We start from the raw sequence: 22,600 nt of genomic DNA, 5'->3' as shown, positions 1-22,600 counted from the left end.
TCTTCTTCTTCTTCTTCTTCTTCTTCTTCTTCTTCTTCTTCTTCTTCTTCTTCTTCTTCTTCTTCTTCTTCTTCTTCTTCTTCTTCTTCTCCTTCATTGCCTCCTTTAATCAAAGGTTAAGATGATGGTGATGGTTTTGAATTGGGCAAGTCATGGAATCACTTTGAAAGTGAATCATTTCTTCCTGAAGCTAGATGGAAAGATTTTGCAGGTGAAATTCATGAGCACAGTTTTAAATTGTAACATCCTTAGAATTTTAACTAGGGTAGATTCCATTTTGAAAGTGTTTCACTGTAGAAGAGAAAGTTAGGCTCACATCTTCCATTTCCTACAGGGTCCTGGGGGACAGAATGAAGTCTCTCCCCCACAGACGCTGCATGGAGAGTAAATGGACTGAGTAGATGTCATTTATAATTGGTTTCATTCCATCAAGAAGTCAATTAAGAACAAAGGAGTCAGGGGCTGGAGAGATGGCTCAGAGGTTAGGGCTAGAGAGATAGCTCAGTGGTTAGGGCTGGAGAGATGGCTCAGTGGTTAGGACACACACAATGGCTCAGAGGTTAAGAGCGATTTCTGCCCTTGCAGAAGACCCAGGTTGGGTTACCAGCACCCACATGGAAGTTCATAACTGTCTGTAACTCCATCTCCAGGGGATTTCATGCCGTTTTCCAACCTCTGTGGGCACCAGGTACACATACATACATGTAGAAAAACATACATACACAATTAAAAATAAATCTTAAAGTAAAAAGGACAGGGAGAGTGTCTCAGCATCTTCTACATTGTTGGCTATGGGTGAAGGAATGGTTTGGGAGCCATGTGAGCCAGGTATGGACCAACTCTCTTTTTTCTTTTCACATTGATTAACGACTCAGAGCATCCAGTAGATACGCACAGGACAAGCAGGCACCACCCCTCTATCCAAAGCCTTTACTCTTATTATTCCTAACTTGAAGTAAAAGACACAACCCACACGAGTAAATGATAATCAGGCAGAGAATCTTAGAATCCTTTATATTTAAGCCAAGGGTAGCTATAATGGACATCTGGGCAGCAGAACTAAACAGCACCTGTATGTCTATGTGCTGAGTCACATAGTCAGTTTGCCCCACAGTGACATTCCTGTGCAATTGATACAGATGACTAGGAATTTAGACTCTGCAGAGCCTTCTAATTCCAGGTAATACTATCCAGGATTGATTCGGGAGCTAAGAAAGATCATGAGTTCAAGGCCTGCCTGAGCTGCATAGTGAGTTCAGGGGCAGTGTCTCCAGACCCTGCAAAGACAGGAAAATAATGGATCTCTCCATTGCCCTCCAGGCCACATAGAGGTGACTTCAAGAAGACCCAAGAGCTCTTCCTGTGTTGAGATTTCCAGGCTGGAGTTCAGACTCAGCAGAAATGCAACTCAAAGCCCCTTGGCCTAGACAAATGGCCCCATTCTTTGCAATACAGAAACCTGAGTCCCTTAGTTGGGCTTAGGCTCAGGCAGTGTGGTTTTGGCTTGAGTAGGAGTGTCTCAGAGTCCTAATGATAAAAGCATTCATTGCTTGATTTAAGAAGTGATTTATGGGGCTAGCTAGGATGTTCAGTGGATGAAGGTTCTTCATCAAGCCTTATGACCTGAGTTCAACCCTTGGGATTTAATGGTGGAAGGAGAATACCAGCTCCAATTTGTCTAATGACCTCTGCATATACACCCCTACACACACATGCACACACACACACACAGGCACAAAGATAAACATGATACTTTAATTTTTTGTGGTTTTCTTTTCTTTCTTAGATTTATTTATTTTTATGTTCATTGGTGTTCTGTCTGCATGTATGTCTGTGTGAAGGTGTCAGATCCCCTGGAATTGGAGTTACAGACAGATGTGAACTGCCATGTGGGTGCTGAGAATTGAATCTGCATCTTCTGGAAGAGCAGCTTAAACTCTGAGCCATCTCTCCAGTCCCAATAATTATATTTTTTAAGAAAATAACTGATTTGTGGTATTGTATCTAGGACAAGATACAATTTTGCCCTTGTCCTGAAACTCTCAAGTCACTTTACAATGCCACCTGTCCTCATATTAAGGAGAAAGAGGAGGACTGGAGACATCAGAGGCTCAGGGTACTGGCTGTTCTTCCAGAAGGCTTGGGTTTGATTCTCAGTACCCACGTGGCAGCTTACAACTGTCTGTAACTCTAGTCCCAGAAAACCTGACACCTTTCAGCCTCTGTGAGCACTGAGCACACATGGTGTACAGCCATACATGCAGGCAAAACTCCCATACACATAAAAATTAGTTAATTAGGTTTTTTTTTAAAGGAAAAGAAGAATAAACTACTTTTCCTCTTTAGCAGCTGGACCCCCACAAAAAAGGCAGACTCTGAAGTCAATTCCCAGCAAGAGAAATTATGCTCTGTCACATACAGTATATCTAAATCAGTCTTGGTGTTCCGGTTCTGACTCAGGATGTGGCTACGGGCACACCACATATACCAGTCCCTTTCAAGCTACATGAACAAGTCACCTCTGTGACCCAGAAGACCCTGCTTGGAAACAATCACGAGGCTCAGCCACAAGTCATAACGCATGCTAGGGAACACCGGCAACATGGTCAGACCTGTTCTCCAATGTCTTCATTCAGTGGTTATTCTGAGTGGTTTTGGAAGGTTCCCAATTTTACCCATGTGAACGACTTCACTGTGCAAAGTACACTCAATATAATCAATACCAACAAACGCATAAACATGCTCAGATAAATACAATGAATGTGACTGGCAAGCATGGCTTTTATAGAAGACTTTGTGAATATGCATTTACATACAACTAAGAATGCATTGTTCAATGAGATCTGGGGCCCGGGGGAGGGGGTGATGGAAGACGTTGTTGGAAATTGAGCACACCTTGTGTGTGTCACTGAGCCCCACTTCAGGATCTGAATCCTTCTAACCACCAACTTAAAGCAGCCATGGAGACTGGATCAGCTCACACAAGCATTATAATGAATCCTAATGGAAAATTGATTTTTTTTTTATTTAGCTTCACAAAATGGAAAAGATTGGTTTTAGCTTTTGAACTATCCTTGAGCTAAGGTAGCACAACTCTATAATTTCAGGGTATATTGATTTTTCCACTTTCTACATTTCTGGTTCCCTATTATAAACAAAAACCCTACAATTTATGAGGGCTATCACTGAGTTAATAGTCAAATGCCAAGTTATTATATAAAGTAATGTTGTTGAAATCTACTTCAAAGGGATGGCTTCAACTTAGGCGGGAAAAGTGGGGCACTTGAACCTTTAGTACAGTGGTTCTCAACCTTCCTAATTCTGTGACCCTTTAATACACTTTCTTAATGTGTGGTGACCTCCAATTACACAATTATTTTTACTGTTACTTTATAATTTTAACTTTGCTACTGTTATGAGCTGTCATGTAAATCTATGATATGTAGGATATCTGATATACAAACCCCAGATGAGAATCACTAGTTTAGGAGAAAACAGTAGAATAACTTCTATGATCTTGATTCTTCATTCAGACACAGAAAATAAGGGAAAAGTCACCAAGGATATTAGATAGATATTAATCCAACCTTGTTTGTATGAGAAAGCTCATAGCAATGGGGAGAAATCAGGAGTATAGAGTGGCATTTTGAAGACTCCTTAAAATAAGGCAATCCATGACAGTGGTGGCCATATCACATGATAGTCATCCATTGTCACAGAGAGCAGAAGTCACAAGTAAAATCTTTCTCTATAGTATCTTATTCCACCTGGGTGGCAAGCTCAGGAAATAATACAAGGAAGCGGAGTAACCCCTAATTGAAATAGGTCAGGTGACATGCCAAAACCAGACACCTCTCTACCATTGATTACAACAATAGGGCAAGCCCTAGAGGGCTTGGGCTGGCATTCTCTGCATAAACCTATGTCACTGTCAAGAGATTTCCAAGCTCATTGCCCAGAGAATCCCAAGCTCAGCATGAACTTCTGTCTACATCTTTCCTGTAATTTCTGGGCCAGGCCTTCTGTTTGACCACATGTTCTACTTTGTTCATATTTGGATCAAGGCTTAATAGGAAAATCAGAAAGTGATTTAAATTCTAAACAAAGTACATGTGTAGAAAAACCACACTGTTAGCTTCTCCTCCTCCTCCTCCTCATCTTCTTCTTCTTCTTCTTCTTCTTCTTCTTCTTCTTCTTCTTCTTCTTCTTCTTCTTCTTCTTCTTCTTCTTCTTCTTCTTCTTCTTCTCNATCTTCTTCTTCTTCTTCTTCTTCTTCTTCTTCTTCTTCTTCTTCTTCTTCTTCTTCTTCTTCTTCTTCTTCTTCTTCTTCTTCTTCTCCTCCTCCTCCTCCTTCTTCAGCCATATTCCCAATACAGATCTATTTCATTTAAAGGTCACATGATACCACGGGCGGCTAGAGAACAAGGAGAGAAGACCTCCCACCTTTTACGCTTAAAATAATTTAAGGTGCCAGTTAACTATTCAGTGGTCAGAGGAAGGTGTCTTGGGACCTGGCTCTGACCCGACCACCTCGAGTCTCCTCTCCGTGGTGTCTGATATGTTCCGTGTTGCTGGCAGTCAGCAGTTGTTAGTCTGGAAAGGAATTGAGCCAGAATGTCACACTCATTTTGAGGCTTTGGTCACTGGCACTGGAGCGAATTAACATCAGTTAAGGACCTCATCCATCAGCCGAGGTTAGGGGCATCAAAAGAGTCAGGCAGACAGGCCTGGGTATCAGACGGTGTCTCAGGCCTTTGCTTTTTAAAGTTACCCCTGGGACTGAGACTCAAAAGGAAACTTCCAGAATGAATGCTCAAACTTCCAGGCTGAATGTGTTACCACACGACGTAGGGTGTGGAGAAAAAGCTGCAGCACGTTTTTTTAAATTGACAGATAATTATTGTGCATATTTACAGGGCACAGTGTGACTTTTCAACACATTGTACATTTCAATATAAATGGTCATATCAGGATAATTGGCGTATCTATCACTTCAAGCATTTGTCATTTGTCATTTATTTCTTCAGGAACCTCAAAAGTCTTTTCTACCTGTGATTTTAAAACATACAGTTAAATGCTGTCAACCATAGCAACCATACTGTAACACTAGAAGTCACTCATGCTATGCAATCGAATCCTGGGATCAAGGATTCTCCTCCACCCCTCTATCCCTTCCACTCCTCCTGGTAACTTTAGATACTTGACTCTCAATCTCTATGAGATTGGCGGTTTGGCTTTCACGTGTAAGGGAGATTGTGTGACATTTATCTTTCTATGCAGCGCAGTGTTAGCAGCATGGCATAGATTCCCTCAGGTGTGAACACACACACATCTGGGTGCTTAGACCTTGACAGTCTCAGGAATCTGAGCAGGGAGTCTCAGATGTCACAGTTTCTCTGTCTGCCCTAGGCTTGGATCAGAGGCTGAACCTGATAACTTTATTATTCCCAAGTAAATTGTCCTAAATACCAGCTTCAAACTGTGGTCCTTGGACCAGCAGTGGTGGTACCCCCAGGAGGCTTCTGAAAAATCAGAATTCCAGAGCACAGCACAGACTCATCGAATCAGACCATACACTTGGCTGAGATATTGGAAGGTTTGAAGGCCACTAGCATTTGAGAAGCTGAGGGTTGTTATCTCAAGCCACCCAAGTAGAAGAGTTTCATGATCGGATGCTTTAGAATAGTGATTCTCGACCTGTGGGTCGTGACCCCTGAGAAAAGGGTCACCTAAGACCATTGGGAAACACAAAAATAATGTTATGGCTGGGGGTCACCATACACGAGGCACTGCATGAAAGGTCACAGCATCAGGAAGGCCGAGAACCACTGGTTTAGAGCCAGTTGTCAAACAACCAACAACAATAACAAAAAGCACAGAAAACATCTGATCATGGAAACTTCATTATGTCGCAGTGTGTCCCACAGGACATCCCTCTGCCACACGTCTTCACTTGTAAATGTTCGTTGCGACGAGTCATTGCTCTGGTTCGAGGTCTTTGGCTTCTGTGACACCATCAATCTTGGATCCTCACTGGGACTCCTCCTGGTTATCCTGTTGTTATCCTGTGTCATGGAGATCTGTATCAGCAGGACTGGCCCTTTCACGTGTTCCAACCATTTGCAGATGATTTTGGGATGGGCCAACTCAGAGTCCTGGATCTGGGCCTGGGTGGTCAGGCACTGAACTGGTCAGTCTGCCATCTCTTTTATCCACACCACTAGGGCAAGGTCTTCAGCATTGCCCAAACTAGGCTGCCCAACACAGCCATCGGCAGGAGGCAGGGTCAGCATTTCTCATCTCACGCCTTCCTACTGGCTCACTTGCACCTATGCCTCCAGGGCCAACTCCACTGTCAAGGCACAGGCCCCGCTTCCGCAAGTGCTGCAAGGGGCTGGACCAGCTCTCCTGCTCTTATACCCTTGGGGCTGGCTTGCCTGTGCCTTCTCCATCTGGGTCAGATCCAATGTGTTGCCCAGTCAATATATATAGCCAATGGCTACAGCCATTATAGGGACAAGGGTAGCTCTCCCACTCTCATGTCCTCAGTGCTAACTCAGGTGGTGAGGGGTGACTTGGGGTGGGCATTGCCCCTGAACCCACACCACCTCAGGGCAGACAAATGAAGGGCCAGCTCTTCTGTGCTCTCACCCTCTAGCTTATCTCTATCCCCTCCACCAGGGCCAGCTCTACCGTGTTGCCCAAGGAAGATGCAGGGCTCACTCTCCCAAGTCCTGCAGCTGGTGAGGGACAGGGCCAGCTCACCCAGTCTCATGACCCCAGAGTCAGGTCTCTGAACTGCCACAAGTGACAGGGGATTCATTTTGTTTTGTTTTTACATGAGTTTGGCATGGTATCTACAATTGGTAGGTTCATGACTGGTTGGAAGCTTCATCATTCTGTCTACCAAGCTCTTCTCTGGAGAGAATCACAGTCTATGTGTATCTCAGTAGGTTGAAGATCGGGGGAAGCTCCCTGGGTCTGGTCATATGTGTGACTGATCTCATAGGTCTCTGAAGGATTCTCTATGGACAAGATGGCCCTGTCCACTCTGTCCATTGGCCAAACAGGGTACCTTGGCAGAATATTTGAAGCTAAGATACAACCTGTACTCAATTCCAGTATTTATCTGCATTTGCAACCATGACACTTTGTAAGAGGAACAGCTGCCCTCCCCCCCAAATATCTATGGGTAATATAGTTTAAAAACATTTCCTGATACTGTGACCTTTCTATAACTGTGTAATGCCTTAAAAGGCTATTATTGCTTTAAGAACTATTTTATTTCTTGCCTCAGCTTGATCCTTTGGGATTTTCATTCTTTCTTTTCCTTTAAAATATTTTTTTTTCATTTTGGTTTGTTGGGACAGGCCCTCTTTTTATATTTGTAGCCCTGGCTCAATACACAGACCAAGCTCTGGCCACAGAGATCTGCCTTACTCTGCCTCCCAAGTATATGCATCTCTGTGTCCAGTTAGGGTTTTCTTAAAATTTGTTCCCTGTCAGTTTAGTGTGGTTTCATAGTAACTTTCCTTTGTAGCCTCTTTCCCCCCTCCCCTTTACTTTCCTCGTGGATAGACCATCCCTTACACAGGCTTCACCCTTCTACTTCTAACCCTTGATTTCCAGCCCTTGGGCCTGTGACTGACATTAAGTCCGTTTACTCACAGCTGGGAAGGGGGCCCAGTGCACAGAAGGAAAGCCACCGGAACCAGGAAAAAGATTATTCGATGATGCAGCAAGACTGAGCCGATCTGGTCGAGCATCCTAAGAGGCCATCCTGACACTGGTTTCATCTCCCTCCTGTGCAGGAGGGGAGTGGCCATTTAAACACAGTGGCTGCCACTCTGCCAACCTGTATCAGTCTCCCGGGTGAGAAGAGAGGTTAGGGACGTTTCTAGTAAATCAGCCTGTGCTGTTTAAATGATTGAGGAGCTGGGGGCCCCGTGAGGTGCAGGCTTTTTCTAAGCAAAGAATAACTAACTACCTTTGTGATTGACAGACACATTCTGCCCAAATGTTCCTCACATTCTTTGTCTCATGCTTGAAAAGAAAAAACTTGGGAAGTTCAGCTCCACGTTTTCCAACAAAAGACTGAAGTCATACAACTGGAAACTGCGCTTTATGGCTCTCATGTCTTGTATGGAGGAGTGCTCTGCTCCAGGGCACCATGGGAGAGCGCCTTCGTGCTGCTGTAGATCACACTGAGAAGAAACAAGATTCAAGGGGAAATCTGCACTGGCCTTGTCTGCTTGCAGGCCTCAGGTGACTCTAGACTGACAAGGGTCGGCTCTATCTCCTGGATCAGGAGAACAAGAGAGCCGAGAATAAGACAAAAGACACTCAACCCGCCTCTCTTAGTGCTGGAGTGCAGACAACCCCTGGAATTACTAATCAATTCCCAGCATTCACTAAGACACTCTATTTGGCCCAAGGGCAGACTGGACAGGACCATCTGGGTAGACCTGGCTGCCTGTTCATGATGTTGTTGGCAACTGTTTGGAAATTGTTTTTTTAGGTAAGTGGAACAATGTAGTTATCACAGGAGCTAGGGGGTCTATCTTTATAAAAGAACTCTGTAGCAGAACCTCTTTGTACAATGAGGAGCCATCTTTCCTAAACAGACAGTTACCCTGATAGAACTGTATATGTATCATTTCTATATGAACAAACACATTACCTGGAGAGACACCCACATCCACACAAGTACACCTTAGCTTAGCAGTGGATTCATGCATGTAGAACAATCCAGCAAGGTTGCTCTAGGCAGCCCTTGCAGAAATACTGGTTCCTTTTATCTTAACCTCTCTTGAGGCCTCTGCTTTCAGCAAGGGAGCAAAAGAAGAGAGGGGTAACCTGGCCTGCTTCTCTGCAGCCTTCCCCACAACACTTCTCATCCCCAACAAGTGGACCCAAGGCCACAGCACGCTATAGGGGGCTGCACAGTTTTGACTGTGATTCCATATCATGAAGATGGTGCGCTACATTTTGGGCAACAGGTCCCCCCACCCCCCACCCAACATCATGTGTTCTTCTGCATGGATTTGAAAGCAAATCTCCGCTGAGATGTCCAAACTTGTGTGTGGAAGTTCAAATGACTGATTGTATCTTCGGCTTAGAGAATAGATGGGGGTGGGCCTGGGGGAATTTATTCACATTTTGCCAGGTGTAGGAAGGAGAAATGACAGTCCTCAGGGGCTTCCTGTGCTGGGCACAGTGGGGTTGATTTTACTCTTAGAAAACCAAGCCAGAAAGACATTAAGTGCACAGAGGCAGCTTTGTGGCCTGTTATCCAGAGAGACAGGATGAGGCCAAGGATGGCGTGGCCTCCACTAGCCACCTGCTCATCTCTCTGACCAGTTCCGGAATCCGTGGGTTCTAAAGCTTTTACAGATCTGGGCTGAGGCCTGAACCGCCTCTGAGCATTTTGTAATTTCCCTCAGTTTCACAACTTTCCTGGTAAGTGTTCCTTCTCCAAACTCAGATATACCAAGTTCTTAGAAAATGAAGAATAGATGACTAAGCCCCTCCTACCACTTTTGTCCTGAGTGCAGTTGCCATGTCCAAAAGCTGGAGGGGTCTGGTGTGGAAGGAAGAACTCAGCCCTGAATTCCCACAAACTGAGGATCTTTTCTTAGATCCTCCCCTACATAGCTTCTGAACTTGAACAAGTATTCTAGGCCCACCTATACATGGGGCAGAATGTATTACCAAGATGCTGTGTGGGCTCCAGATCTGGGCCTAGGGTTTTTCTCACTGGTGGCCAGTGATGGCTGCCAGGGAGCTCACTTGAAGTGTTTAGGAACCATCATTAAAAATAAGGCTAGAAAAAAAAATTTTTTTTTTAATTTTAAATTAAAGTTACAACCAGCTCTAAATGTTTTGAGTCTGAAAGCTTGACCCAAGGTCGTGCCATCTCATTTCAAAGCCTTCTCTGGGGCCCTTGAGTTGCTCACTGCTTAAGCATTGTGTCTCTGACTCTCCTCCTCTGCTGAACTCATCCGGTGACTGACAGCTCTACAAGCCTCATACTAAAACCTCACCTCCTCCTGTAAACTGCCTCTTTTACTGCAGACTTTAAAGTAGAAGCCACTCTGTTCTCTGTGTTGTTTTGTCACATCAGTGCCAAATCTTTGAAAGCTTTAAAGGCCTGGACAGAATTCCGGGATCTGCCTCTGGGTTCACACACACAAATTCTGCCAAGGCCAAGGATCTTGGCAGGAAGGAATCCCTCTCGTCTCTGGGCTTGTTCATGATCGATTATGTATGCCACGGCCTTGCTTGTCACATTTTACATGCCTCTGAGGTCTCAGTGGGTCCTCCATGAACTAACCCTCTCATCCCCACCGCAACACACAATAACTCACAGTTAGAGGGTCCAGATGGGAGGAGTGGGGCGAGCTGGGGACCATGAAGAACACTATTGACAGGACAGATACTGGTGCCCCACACCAGCTGGTCCCACTTGGAATACTTTTTTCTACTCTGCTATAGCTACTCACATAAAACGAATGGATTTGCTCTTACCCCCAAGTTCTCTAGGTGGGTTTTAGCTGCAGAGATGGAAATTTACACTCTCCGAGGGAGAGAAACTGTGAGATTGTAAAATGTCATTGCAGTGTTGGGTCCCGGGGTCAACCGTGTTCATTCACTGCAGTCGTGGGAACATTCTCACTTCTTTCTTCTGGGCAGCTCAGCGAGGCTGTAAAAGTGGCCTGAGATGTTGTGACTCATGTCTGGGTGGCTGAGGGCTGCCAACAGCCAGGTCAGATGTTGTATAGTTTGCATTTTTTGATAGAAAGAGGAGACTCAAAACTTGAGGTTGGATAAGAGAGAACGAATTCATGGGAGGCTACAGAGCTATCTTCTGAATCTACAAAGCCCCTTGCAAATGAATTCTGGAAGGAGGAGGAACCAGTCTTTCTGCAAACCCGAAGAGCTGGAGTCATAATTCTGCAGGTGGTAGCAACTGTGGGCACATTCTCTGTGCGTTTGTCTTCGTGTGACATTTGGACCTTTATTGTCCCCCTACGTTAAACTCTTGGTCACCAGCTATTAGAGGGTGACAGACCCAGTGGAGGGAAGTTATATCACAGGAGCTGTGTCCCTAAAGAGAATATTGACACCCCTGTCTCTTTTTTTCTTTGTTTCTTGGCCAAATGGAGTGAGCAGTTCTGTTCCACCCTGTGATCCTCCCAACCATGCTGTTCTGCCTCAGCACAGACACCAAAACCATGGAACCAAATAGGCATAGAGGAACATTTTGAGCCAGAACAAAGTTCTCCTCCTTATATGTTGCTTTTTTTTCCCAGGTATTTTGTCACAGTGATGGAAATGCTGGTTAGCCTCCCCACAGTACCCACATCACAAATGCAATTGGAACTGGACCTAGAGAAAGCACAAAGGAAAGTCAGTTTCTAGGAAAGTGTGTGTGTCTGCCTCTGAGACATGTGGTGTGATGGGAGGAAATGGAAGGGACTGGTGTTGTGAAGGCCAAAAAGAGGCATGAATGGAAAAGAGGGGTCTTTGATTGTTTGAGGAAAGAGACCCAGCCCCTGCCCGGGGCACAGCTTCTCTGTGGATGCCAGGGATCAGGTGGTGTGTCTTCTGACCACAAAACTAAAAGGGGTGTGATTTTAACTATTTCAAGGTAACAGTGAGATTGAAACTTCGTTCTAAGTCACTGACTGCCCCACTTCCAAGTAGCTTGAAGGAAATATATTTTCAGGTGATTTTTACATAGCTCTAGTGTTCCATCTCTATGCCTAGGGATGCCACATTTCAAAGTTACTTTGTGAAACATATTTGATCACACATACTTCATATGTAAGGGAAATCTGGCTGACATTCTGAAACTGAGCCATTTTGATTGATTGATGATTGAGTGATTGATTGATTGATTGATTGGCTGAAGATGACCTTGAACTCCTGATTTTCCTACCTCTGCCTACTAGTTGCTGGTCAAGACATGAGCCAGAGTTGAAGTCCCAAGTTTGAGGCCCATTATGGGCTCCTTTTGGAATGTGATTTTATTTTTTGAAGGCTGAAGAAGTAGATTGATTTTTCAAAGTTCTCTCTCTCTCTCTCTCTCTCTCTCTCTCTCTCTCTCTCTCTCTCTCTCTCCAGACTGTCACTGGTGTGTGTGTGTGTGTGTGTGTGTGTGTGTGTGTGTGTGTGTGTGTGTGTGTTTTGGTTTCTGGGAATTTTTCTAGCTGGTTCTTGCATGAGCTTTCCCTGGTCTCTCTCGATGCACAGGGAATAGTTGTTTGCCCAGACATAGCATCTTGGCTTGGAGAAGCAGGGAGAACACATGAATGCCCCTTAAAGGAAGTGTTCAGCTTCTCCATTGAATGGGTCCTAGTGCACGGGAGCATAGGAAGTTTCTTTTTCAGCTTCTGTATATAGAGCCATGAATATCAGGAAAAGAACAGCTCTTCCAGCTGTTAGGTCCTCTCTGCTCATGGATCCAGAACCCCTTGGTGGAAATGTATACCATGCTTCTTGGGACTGGCCACTTAGCTGAAGAATTTGCCTGCTGATTAGGCTCATGAATGAATCAGCAGAGGCGACACAGAGCTTGCTTCTCCCAATGATCTCTGAACACCATCTCTGAGTAATTATGCTGACTGCCCTCCTTTGATGGTGGCAACAGAATCTAATCTGGGGATGCTGCTATTGAGGACAAAATTTTGAGAAACAATGGAGATGTTGCTGGGCACATAACTAGAACCCCATTCTACAGACCCATAAAGATCTGTCCTGGGAGACTTGGGCAATGCAGACATGGAGGGAAGGAGACAGGAGCTGAGGGATTGGAAGAAATGGTACTATTGCCAAAATAAATTCCTTATAATGCTCTCAGGCCCTAGGGTAAAATTTCCTTTGAGCCTTCTGCAAGGTCCTAGTGATGACCATTCATCTGTCTGATACATGGAAAAAAATCATATAGAAAGCTCAGACTCATTTTTTCTGAGTTTAAAACCAGACTTAAAGAAAAGATGGAAAGGTATTGTCCTTGTCATGACAGTAACTTGTAGGGAATTGTAACCAACCCCAGTTTATGCAAGTGCTGGGGCCCTTATTCATAAACCTTCAGTGGGTCCTCACGAGTCTCACAGGGAGGCAGTCCAGACAACTTCACGGGATCTCCCCTGCACCCGCATGCAGACAATATACATTCATTCTGTATTTTGCGAAATCTTTCCCTCCAACCCCTTCCATGTACAACTGGAATTAAGCAAACAGTCACTTGTTGGCAAAAAAAAAAAAAAAAAAAAAGCTTTTAAATAGATTACCACTCTAGAGGAAGGAACCACCACGTGAGTCTTCTAGCTTGCCTCGGGCTACCAGTTAAAGGCCTCGTATAATGAATTGAAAAGCTAGGTGGACTAAATAAGGGTCCTGCCTGCATTTGACAGTGAAGAATGAGCCCTCACAGCCTCTCAGCAGCTGCCATCATTGTTCCCACAGCCCTTGAAGCTGATTCTGAAATGAGCGCCAATTTCTGCACAAATCCATAAATTACAAGAGGAGCCGTGAGTTTTCCCTATTAATGTCAGGCTGCTCGTTTGACTTGTAGCTTCTGGCCTTCACACATCATATTAATGTGTTATTTATTGGAACATTGTAATAAATAAAGATTTGTTTACTTTTATACTCCATGATGAATGTTGGGTGCTATGAAATATTATTCTTAGCAAGGCCTGCCAGGAAAAATTCGCCCTCAGTGTGTTGCTGAGCTGAGACTAGACATAGCAACTTACGTAAAATTACCAACCATCTAATCATGTGTTTTCCTCTCATCTTTACCAACACTTGTGCTTTATTCACTATATTTTGAGACTATAGATGTCATGGCATAGCTGAACAAGCCATAGGCCCTTCCATTCCTTTCTTCTCTCTATTAAGGATATTTTAAGAAGGTGGTCATGACTTAGGACACACAATGGAAGATTTAAAGAACCCACATTTACTTAGCCTTTATAATGGACACAGATGAAGGGAGCTATCTCTCTTCGCTTGCTTACTCTCACTGTCAAGTCTGTTCCTTCCCTGGCATCAGTGCCTACTTCTTTCATATTCTGGTCTTGGGTACTCAACAACACTGGATTGTTGGACTTTCCATTGGTAGACAGCCATTGTTGGATTAGCTGGGCCACACAGCTTGTAAGCCATTCTAATAAATCTGTTACTATCTATCTATCTATCTATCTATCTATCTATCTATCTATCTATCTATCATCTATCTACTTATCATCTGTCTATCATCTATCTGTCTATCTATCTATTTATCTATATCTGAATCTACACATATATAGATATAGACACACATATAGATAAAAATCAGGTATAAATTTGCCTTGGTTATGGTGTCTATATTAGTCAAGGTTCTCTAGAGGAACACAACTGATAGAACAAATGAATGTGTGTATAGATGTATATTGATTAGTTGATTCATTCATTCTATCTGTTGTGTTCCTCTAGAGAACCCTGATTAAAAAGAATTAAAAAAAATAATTAGGGGCACATAGTTGCTGAGGGTTTGAGTCCATGACCATCATGGTGGGGAGCATGACAGGCAGGCAGGCAGGCAGGCATGGTACTGGAGCAGTAGCTGAGAGCTTACATCTGATCCACAAACAGGAGTTAGAGATAGTTAACGGCCTGGCACGGTCTTTTAAAACCTCAAAGCCTACCCCAGTGACTCACTTCTTCCAACAAGGTCACACCTCCTAATCCTTCCCAAACAGTTTCACTGACAGGGGACCAAACATTTGAATATATGAGCCCAGGACAGTGGTCTGGTGGGGTCCATTCTCATTCAGACCACCACATACCACAGCTGGGTGGCTGTATCCATCTCAACCTTCTCACATGGCTGTGTCAGGCCTTAGTCTTTCATGATGTGCAGTCTCACTGCCTCCAGGGTGAGCAATCCACAGGAGAAAGAGAAAGTGCCCTGGAGACAGAAGCTTGTCTGTCTTTGGTTATTTAATCTTGGAAGTGATACTCCATCATGTCTGCCGTATTTGTTGTTAGAAACAAGTCAGAGTCAGATTTCATAAGAGTGAGTCCCAGGATACAAGGGACGTGGAGTTAGAATTCACTTCCAAAGCTCTGTTTCTGACTTCCCTGCAATGACTCATGTATCGCCCAGAGTTCTGCCCTTAATAAAAATTTCCCTTTGCAGGTGTCTGAGTACGGGCCCTTGCCTCACCAAAGCTGTGTCTCCTAGGTAAACAGTGGGAAAGCAAAGAGAGATATTTCCTGTTAACCTATGAAACTCATGCAAAACTGCCTGAGAAGACAAGTGTTGCAGTGCCTGGGGCATTGTGAGATCCAGGTGATCATGTGGGCGATAGTGCAGATACTGGTGGTGTTAATGTCAACAGTGAACGATAAAGAAGTCCATTCAATCTCCTCCCTATTGAACCTATGCATGAGAGTATGTAACACTGCATATGGTCTGTTTTTCCTATTGCAGGGTGGACCCTTCCATGCTGCAGACAGACCTGAGGCCTCCCTGTCTTCCAGAGTGGGTAAGAGTTCAGGACATTTCTCTACTGGTTCTGATGTCTATACAGTTTCGAAGAACCATGCCTGACTCACAAGTATGTGTGCAGTCCGGAATATTCATTTACAGCCAAAACTGTTATCTCACCTTTTTTGTAGAGGTTAAATGATATATAAGTGATGAAAACCTCTCTCTGAAGATGGGACAGTCTTCCATACAGTTGACCTCTAGCTCTGATCACATGAACCCAAGGTCTGGGTTTGGAGAACTATGGGGAAACAAAAGAATCTAAAACAGGGCAGGAGGGGAGGTTTGAGGAAGAAGGTTGGGCTGCAGTTTTGAAACAGGGAAACTTATCTGTCTCACCCTCTCTGTGCCTCAGTGCAGTATCTATCTGCCTCCACATGACCCTCTATCCACCCCCTTTTTGAAACTTTGCCCACCTTGTCCACTCCAGGGATCAAGACTAGAGAAGGAGCAGCCAGCTGAGAAAGGAGAGGACTGTTCTAATCTGTTATTCTCTCTCTCTCTCTCTCTCTCTCTCTCTCTCTCTCTCTCTCTCTCTCTCTCACACACACACACACACACACACACACACACACACTCACTCAGTGGAAAACATACTTCTAGTTTGAATTTTAATCTTTCCCCTGAGCTAATGAGGTGGTATTTTCTATAGCTGACGCTCTGTCTGGCTGTGTGCTCACAGAGGCAATTGCTGCTGTGTAGTGTGCTATGTCGCTGGGTTGAGCTGAGGCAGAGGATTGCGGTGGTGCCGCACGCATTAAGGGCATGCTCAATTTCCCATATCTTCAGTGCGCAACTGCTTTATTGGTACTTCACCCCCATTGTCAGTTGAAGACTCTGTGTAAGCCTGGAGGCATTTTCTCCTTCATGAGAAAATGCTGGTGACGTTGATGGATTTCAGAATGTTGACATTAAGGGCAGCTTATAAACAAAGTCATTAAGCTATTCTGAATGCACAACGTGTGCCAAGTAGGTTCTAGTGTCAGGACACAGCAGTTGACAAATACATATTCCCGGCCTTGTGTCACTGGGTCTTTGCAGAAGAAACACTGTTTCAAAGAAGCCTAATTATGCAGTGAGAGCCCACCCAGAGTTTGATCTGACTCCACCCTTCCCTTTCCCCGGGTCCTTACCTGAGGCTCCACACAACCTCGGGTATATTAGAGCAGGGCAGAGGCTACGGGCAGCCTTTACTGTGCCTGTGCGGTTGGATGATGTTTTGCCTACTGAATGTTCCCACCCAGTTTTGCTCATTCTTTGGTGCTCAGAGACTGCTTGGCCAGTGTGCCTGCGTCGGAAGGTTAAAGCCAGCATGTGTCTGCGTGAAAGACCATCTAAATTAGCAAGCTAAGGGCTGGTCCATGGAGCCACGAGACAGCTCAGTGAAGACTTTTTGTGACAGCTGTAGTTCTGGGTCTTCCTCAGTGAACAAAGAGAGGAATGTTCTTCTGCATTACCTCCAGTTAAAGAATTAAGATTGGGCATGAGGACAGAGCCTTCAACATCGTCAGTCCTTTGCCTTTACTATCTGTGTCCTTTACCTTTTATGGAAACTGCAATTACAAGGCTCTGATACAAATAGTTAACCCTTTGTGCAAAAGAAACCCAGAGATGGGTTGTGGTTGGTCCTCTAGCCAGCTACCTACTCTAACTAATCCAGCTCTTTCCGGCTCATATCCTGGACTTCCTTTCTTGTGATCTCACCCAGCTGCAAGGGAGATAGTTCATATACGAACAGCTCAGAAAGAATCATTCTTTATCCAGCTGAAAGTCAAGGGCTTGATCGGCAGGGACAAAGGGGAGAGCTGTGGGGCAACTTGCTGTCATAACTTGGGCTAATCTTAATAGGCTGTCTCTGGCTTCTAGATGGAGCCCAGCACTTGACAATTAATTACACATTAAGATCCATGAATGGCCTCACACACTCCAGAACCCTGGAGATGAGATATGAAAGGCACTGGTATTCCAAATTGAGCAGGGGGTGGGGGTGCTCAGAGGGGTCCTGTTCTTCCCAAATGCCATTAGAGCAGACAGGGGAATCTTCCCCCTCAAGATAAACCCTCTGTGGAGCCTTCCTGACCACTGGGCTCCTAGCTTCTGCTGAGGGAGCCCCTTCCCACGGGGCAGCCGCATGGCAATCCATGACTGGATGTGTTATCTTGGTGAGGGCTACATAGATTTTCTAGCTCATTTCCTATTTATGAAAGATCAGGGAACCTCCAGTTTTAGAGGGAAGTATTTTTAAAACTTAAACTGAAATTCACATATGAAACTAACTCCTCGCTCCGAATGAACGAGGTAGTAGACCTTAGAACTCCTCCCCTGTATGCAAGCACTTCTGCCCAGTTCACAATCATTCTCAAAGGGAAACTCCACGTCCATTAAGCCCCATGCTTTCTGTTTCTGCCTCCTTACAGCGTTATTAAACACCTTCTGCCTGCATCCAAAGCCTATTCTGGGTGTCCCATGTAAATGAAGTGAAGTAGAATATGTCCTCCGTGTCTGACTTCTGTCACCTAGCATGAGGGCTTTCCAGGTTCTCCCACACTGACACAACTATGGACGCATCACTCCTTTTTTTTTTTTTTTTTTTTTTTTTTTTGAGACAGGGTTTCTTTTTGTAGCCCTGGCTGTCCTGGAACTCACTTTGTAGACCAGGCTGGCCTCGAATTCAGAAATCCACCTGCCTCTGCCTCCCAAGTGCTGAGATTAAAGGCGTTCGCCGCCGCCACCACCACCAAAAAAAGGTGAATCACTCCTTTTTTTTTGTGGCTGAATAATATTCTAGTGTATGGCTGAAGTGTTTCAGTTCACCATCTCTTTGACAACTCATTTCTCACAGAATGGAGCCTTAGCTTTGTGTTTCTGGTCAGCTCTGCATGGCCACAAACCCACCAGGCTCTCGCAAGACCCAAGCCAAGACTTCCTTTCTTCCCCCTCTGCTCTTTCTCCTTGGGAGTTCCCAACACTTGAGCCTACAGCCTTGTGAAAGGTAGGCAAGCCTCCTGCTGTGAAGTTACACCCTGGCCTATTTGGCAACAAGGACTCATAGGCTCATAGATTTGAAGGCTTGTTCACCAGGAAGTGGCACTATTTGAAAGGACTAGGAGTTGGCCTCTGACTGACACTGTAGCCCAGACAGGCACTGAACTTGATCCTCCTGCCTCAGACTCCAACATAGGGGGGATTGTTGGCTTATTCACCAGACCTGTTTCCTCTTTTCTTACCTCTTATATTTTTGGCGTGGATCTGAATCCAGAGGGCACCTGCTAAGATTTCCAGGTTCTTGTATCTCAGCAACAGAGAACTGAGCCAGGGACACTCAGCAGTGACTGACTTAGAGACTATTTTTTAAGATGAGAAAAGAAACTCCCCCAAAATAGTAGCAGGCTCCTAAAGCTGGGCAGGGAGGCTGGGGTTGCAAATGCCTTGCTCCTCAGCTGCAGGGCCCTTACTAAGGTTACTATGTGGCACTGCCTTCTCCCATGGTGTGTGGTATTTCTGGAATATTCTGTTTTGCTACATGTAGCCTTCCACCCATGAAGTTTTAAGTCTTGCTTCTGTCTTAGCCATTGAGCTATTTCTGTGAAGAGATACCAGAATCACAGCAACTCTTATAATAAAAGAAACCATTTAACTGAGGCTTCCACACAGTTTCGGAGGTTTAATCCATTATCATGGTGGGAATCATGGTGGCATGCAGGTAGACATGGTGCTGGAGAGGGAGCTGAAAGTTCTATGTCCGGATCCTCAGGCAGCAGGAAAAAGAGAGACACCGGGCCTGGGTTGGGTTTTTCAAATCTCAAAGCCCTCCCCCCCCCCCTGTGACCTACTTCCTCCAACAAGGCCACACCACCTAGTCCTTTCAAATAGTGCCACTCCCTGGTGAACAAGCCTTCAAATCTATGAGTCTAGGAGGACCACTCTTATTCAAACCACTACACACTCGGACAACCCATAATCTTGATGTCTCCCTCCACCTCTCTCCAGCCCCTCACCCCTCTCTCTTTATTTTTTTTTAATAGAACTCCCTTCATGTTTATAAGAAATTGTGTATGTGTGTGTCAGGGTGATAGTTGTGGTGGTGCATGCTCTGGTCCATGCAGAGGTCAGAAGACAACTTTGTTAGTTAGTTCTCTCCTTCCACCTGGTGGGTCCTAGGAGTGGAGTTTATTAGGTGTAGCTACACGTGCCTTCTTGCCAGCCCTCCCTCCATCTCTTTCTGTGTTGCTTGGGGCCTTGGCTGCTCTGAGGCCAGCCTCATCTCACCTGAGAATGCCGGTGGCTTTTGGCAAAGGCTCTGACATCCACATTCTGTTCCTTCCCTGATGGCAACAATCACATTGACTTCAGAACAGCACTGCACAGCAAAGCAGTGCAGAATTTTTTGTTCCCCCTAGAACACAAACAAGCTGCCAATTCAGCACGTTTCCCCCTGCAGCCCCCCATCCCCGTAGCAAAGTGCTGTCATGGAATGAGAAAGAAAAGAGTGTTTCAGAGTCGGAGAATACACAGATCACTACCCTCCTGGGAGTCGTGTGGCACTACTGTGTGCCAGGCACGGTGAATGATCAGTGGAGATGAGAACTGCTACCCAGAGCTGATGGAGATAGCCTGGGTCCACACTCAGCAGCCCTGGGTTCACGCCCGACAGCCCTGCTCAGAAAGTCCTGTTCGGATTTAGTTTGCATAGAAACCAAATCTCATTCCTTCTGCTGCTTTCATTCAGTCATCCAGCCACAAACAAAAGGTCACACGTGGGAGTCTGAGTAGGGGTGGTGGGATTTTCCCTCTTGGTCCTCCTGTCTCTGTGATGGGAGGGGGCAGCGAAGAACTTCAGCAAAAGGAGAGAGCACATTAAGACCGAGGATAGAATGAGTGCAGAAGAGTGGAGGGAATGTCTATAGAGAGAGGAATTTGGGTGTTAGGGCTTCAAGACTAAACAGGGGTTTCTTGGAGGAGGGAATAGAAGAAACATTGATGGGGGGAGGGGAGGCAGCATGAACGAAGTGGTTGCAGAGAGCAGGAAGGAGCCCCCAGTGCATCATTCATTTAACCTTAGAATATTCGTTACAAAGAGCAGCTTTCCTCCTGGGTGTTGAGTCAGCACAAACCAGATGCCATGTAAATGAGCTTGGTCAAGAGGTGACAAGGTTTCTGCCTAGCCAGAGGCCAAAGCAACCTCCCTCCTGGACTCACTCAGCCAGGCTGGTGCTGCTGTGCGCTGCTGTGCTCTGTGTAGTGGGACTGTGTCCCTCCATCTGTGGTCCACACGGAACATGGAAACATGGACTACCTTGTCCATCATGTTCAGCATCAGATCCCATGGAAGGGCACTGATGGTCACCCTGGATCCCCAGGCCATAGTCAATCCTGCTAGTTAGGAATAGATATGTCTTCTTTCTGTCCTGCTTACCTAAAAGCCCTATTATATGTCAGCCCAAAGACAAGACTACATTTAGCAGCTAGGAGAGACCACAAGGCCTATTTCTGGACACGGAGATGCTTACCATGTAGCGGCTTCAGCAAAGCCCCACAGCAGTGGGGATAGAGCTGGGTGTTACATACACTACATATAATTGCTTGGCCCTTGCTCACTTTTCTCCTCTTTCCTAATAGGGAGACGACAGAACCTTACCTCCTCCTACTGTCAAGATGAAGAATATAGATTCTTCATCTACTGGAGTTCCAGCAGCTGTTTTGGTACGTGGAGTCATCTGGGGAAAGGCAAGTTCCAGATGGTAGATCAGAAAGACAAGTGCCTGATCGTATCCTGGGGCTGCCCCACCACCCACACGGCCAGTGCCAGACTTCTCCCTAACTTAAGTCATCACTGCTTTTGTTCAGTCATGGGCAGGCTGACCCAATAAGAGGTGGGAGTGAGAGGCACAAGAGGGAGAAGGGAAGGGGAGAGGCCCGGGAAGGGGTGCTATTAGATGAGAATATTACACGTCTACAATTAAGACCTTTGCTGGTACTGACTAAGGGACTTCTTTTTCAACCACTAACCTGAACCTTTAATCTCACCAAATGCTGCGATGAGGGTATTCACGGGAGTGTGCCTGGCCATGGTTTACACATCCTGAGTTTACACGGGTTACAGGCCCATCTTCAAGGCCACTAGGTTGGGAGCCCAGTTCCAAACTCTAGTCTCTTAGATTCAAGGACAACTCCTTCTACCTCCACCCCACCTACACTCAAGATGCTATGCAGATGTGAAAGCCAGAGAATGGTCTTCTCAGAGCTGTGGCTTTGGGTCACTGCAAAAGTGAAAGAAGCCATTCAGAGAAGGCAGGGGAGCCTGGGGATGGGGGTAGGGGTAACCAAGGAGAATGAATGGAGGTTTCAAGGCCTAGAAAGCAGGGGCTGGGTTGGGGAGGGGAGGGCGACCCTCAGGGCCCACAGTGCTTCCCTAGGCACCTCCTCTCAGGTTTGGAGTCAGAGTGGCCTTGCTTAGGTAAGAACTGAAACTCTCTTTTCCACTAAAAGCCCTCCGCGATGAATAGGAATGAATTTTGGCAAAATCAGATTAGATGGAATCCAACCATCTGCCAGCCACCCCACACAGCAAGTGTGATTTCCTCTCAGTGCAATTAAAACAGAGTTCTTGAGATAAGTATGCCTTGGAGGTACGTTCGAGGGAGTCATTAGGGCCATTATGAACAATGAGAACTGAAAATTCAGCTAATATTGCTATTAACGAAAGGACTCATCTACAGGTTAAGATGCTGTTGTCTCAGAGAAGAGGTGCCATGCCATCTCAAGGCAGTCTGCATCAGACCAAGGAGGTTCTAGATGTTTTTTATAAAAATAGTTTTGACAGATTAGCCTATACAATTTGGTACTTATATCATGTCATGGGAAGGCATTGCAAGATATTGGTTATAACTGAGAGAAGCTGCCCACATGCTTATCTGTCAGTCCCAAGTAAGAATTGCAACTGGCTTCTTAGAAACAGTGTTACTTTACATTTTTCCTGTTTCAAAATTACAGTCTGTCTTCACTGAGCCAGAGATGCCTAATCTGAACAATAACCTCAGAGCAGAGCTATGGTGTCTG

At 45.3% G+C, this 22,600-nt stretch overlaps 1 long non-coding RNA gene across 3 annotated transcripts in view; it reads right to left on the bottom strand.

The window, feature by feature from the left end:
• The window catches only part of LOC110290306, a 28,937-nt gene extending 7,612 nt beyond the window's left edge, over nucleotides 1-21,325 (bottom strand). For 2 of the 3 annotated variants that reach the window (XR_002377414.1, XR_002377413.1), the window contains exons 1-3: nucleotides 21,180-21,325; nucleotides 19,811-19,937; nucleotides 15,662-15,782 (exon numbers count right to left, since the gene is read on the bottom strand). This is a non-coding gene — a long non-coding RNA (uncharacterized LOC110290306). The remainder of the gene's footprint in view (nucleotides 1-15,661; nucleotides 15,783-19,810; nucleotides 19,938-21,179) is intronic. The other variant, XR_002377415.1, reaches the window with a different exon arrangement.
• Between the last annotated feature and the right edge of the window lie 1,275 nt (nucleotides 21,326-22,600).

Source organism: Mus caroli, chromosome 2, assembly GCF_900094665.2.
Source record: "Mus caroli chromosome 2, CAROLI_EIJ_v1.1, whole genome shotgun sequence".
NCBI classification, from domain to species: domain Eukaryota; kingdom Metazoa; phylum Chordata; class Mammalia; order Rodentia; family Muridae; genus Mus; species Mus caroli.
This window is presented reverse-complemented; position numbering and strand designations above follow the sequence as displayed.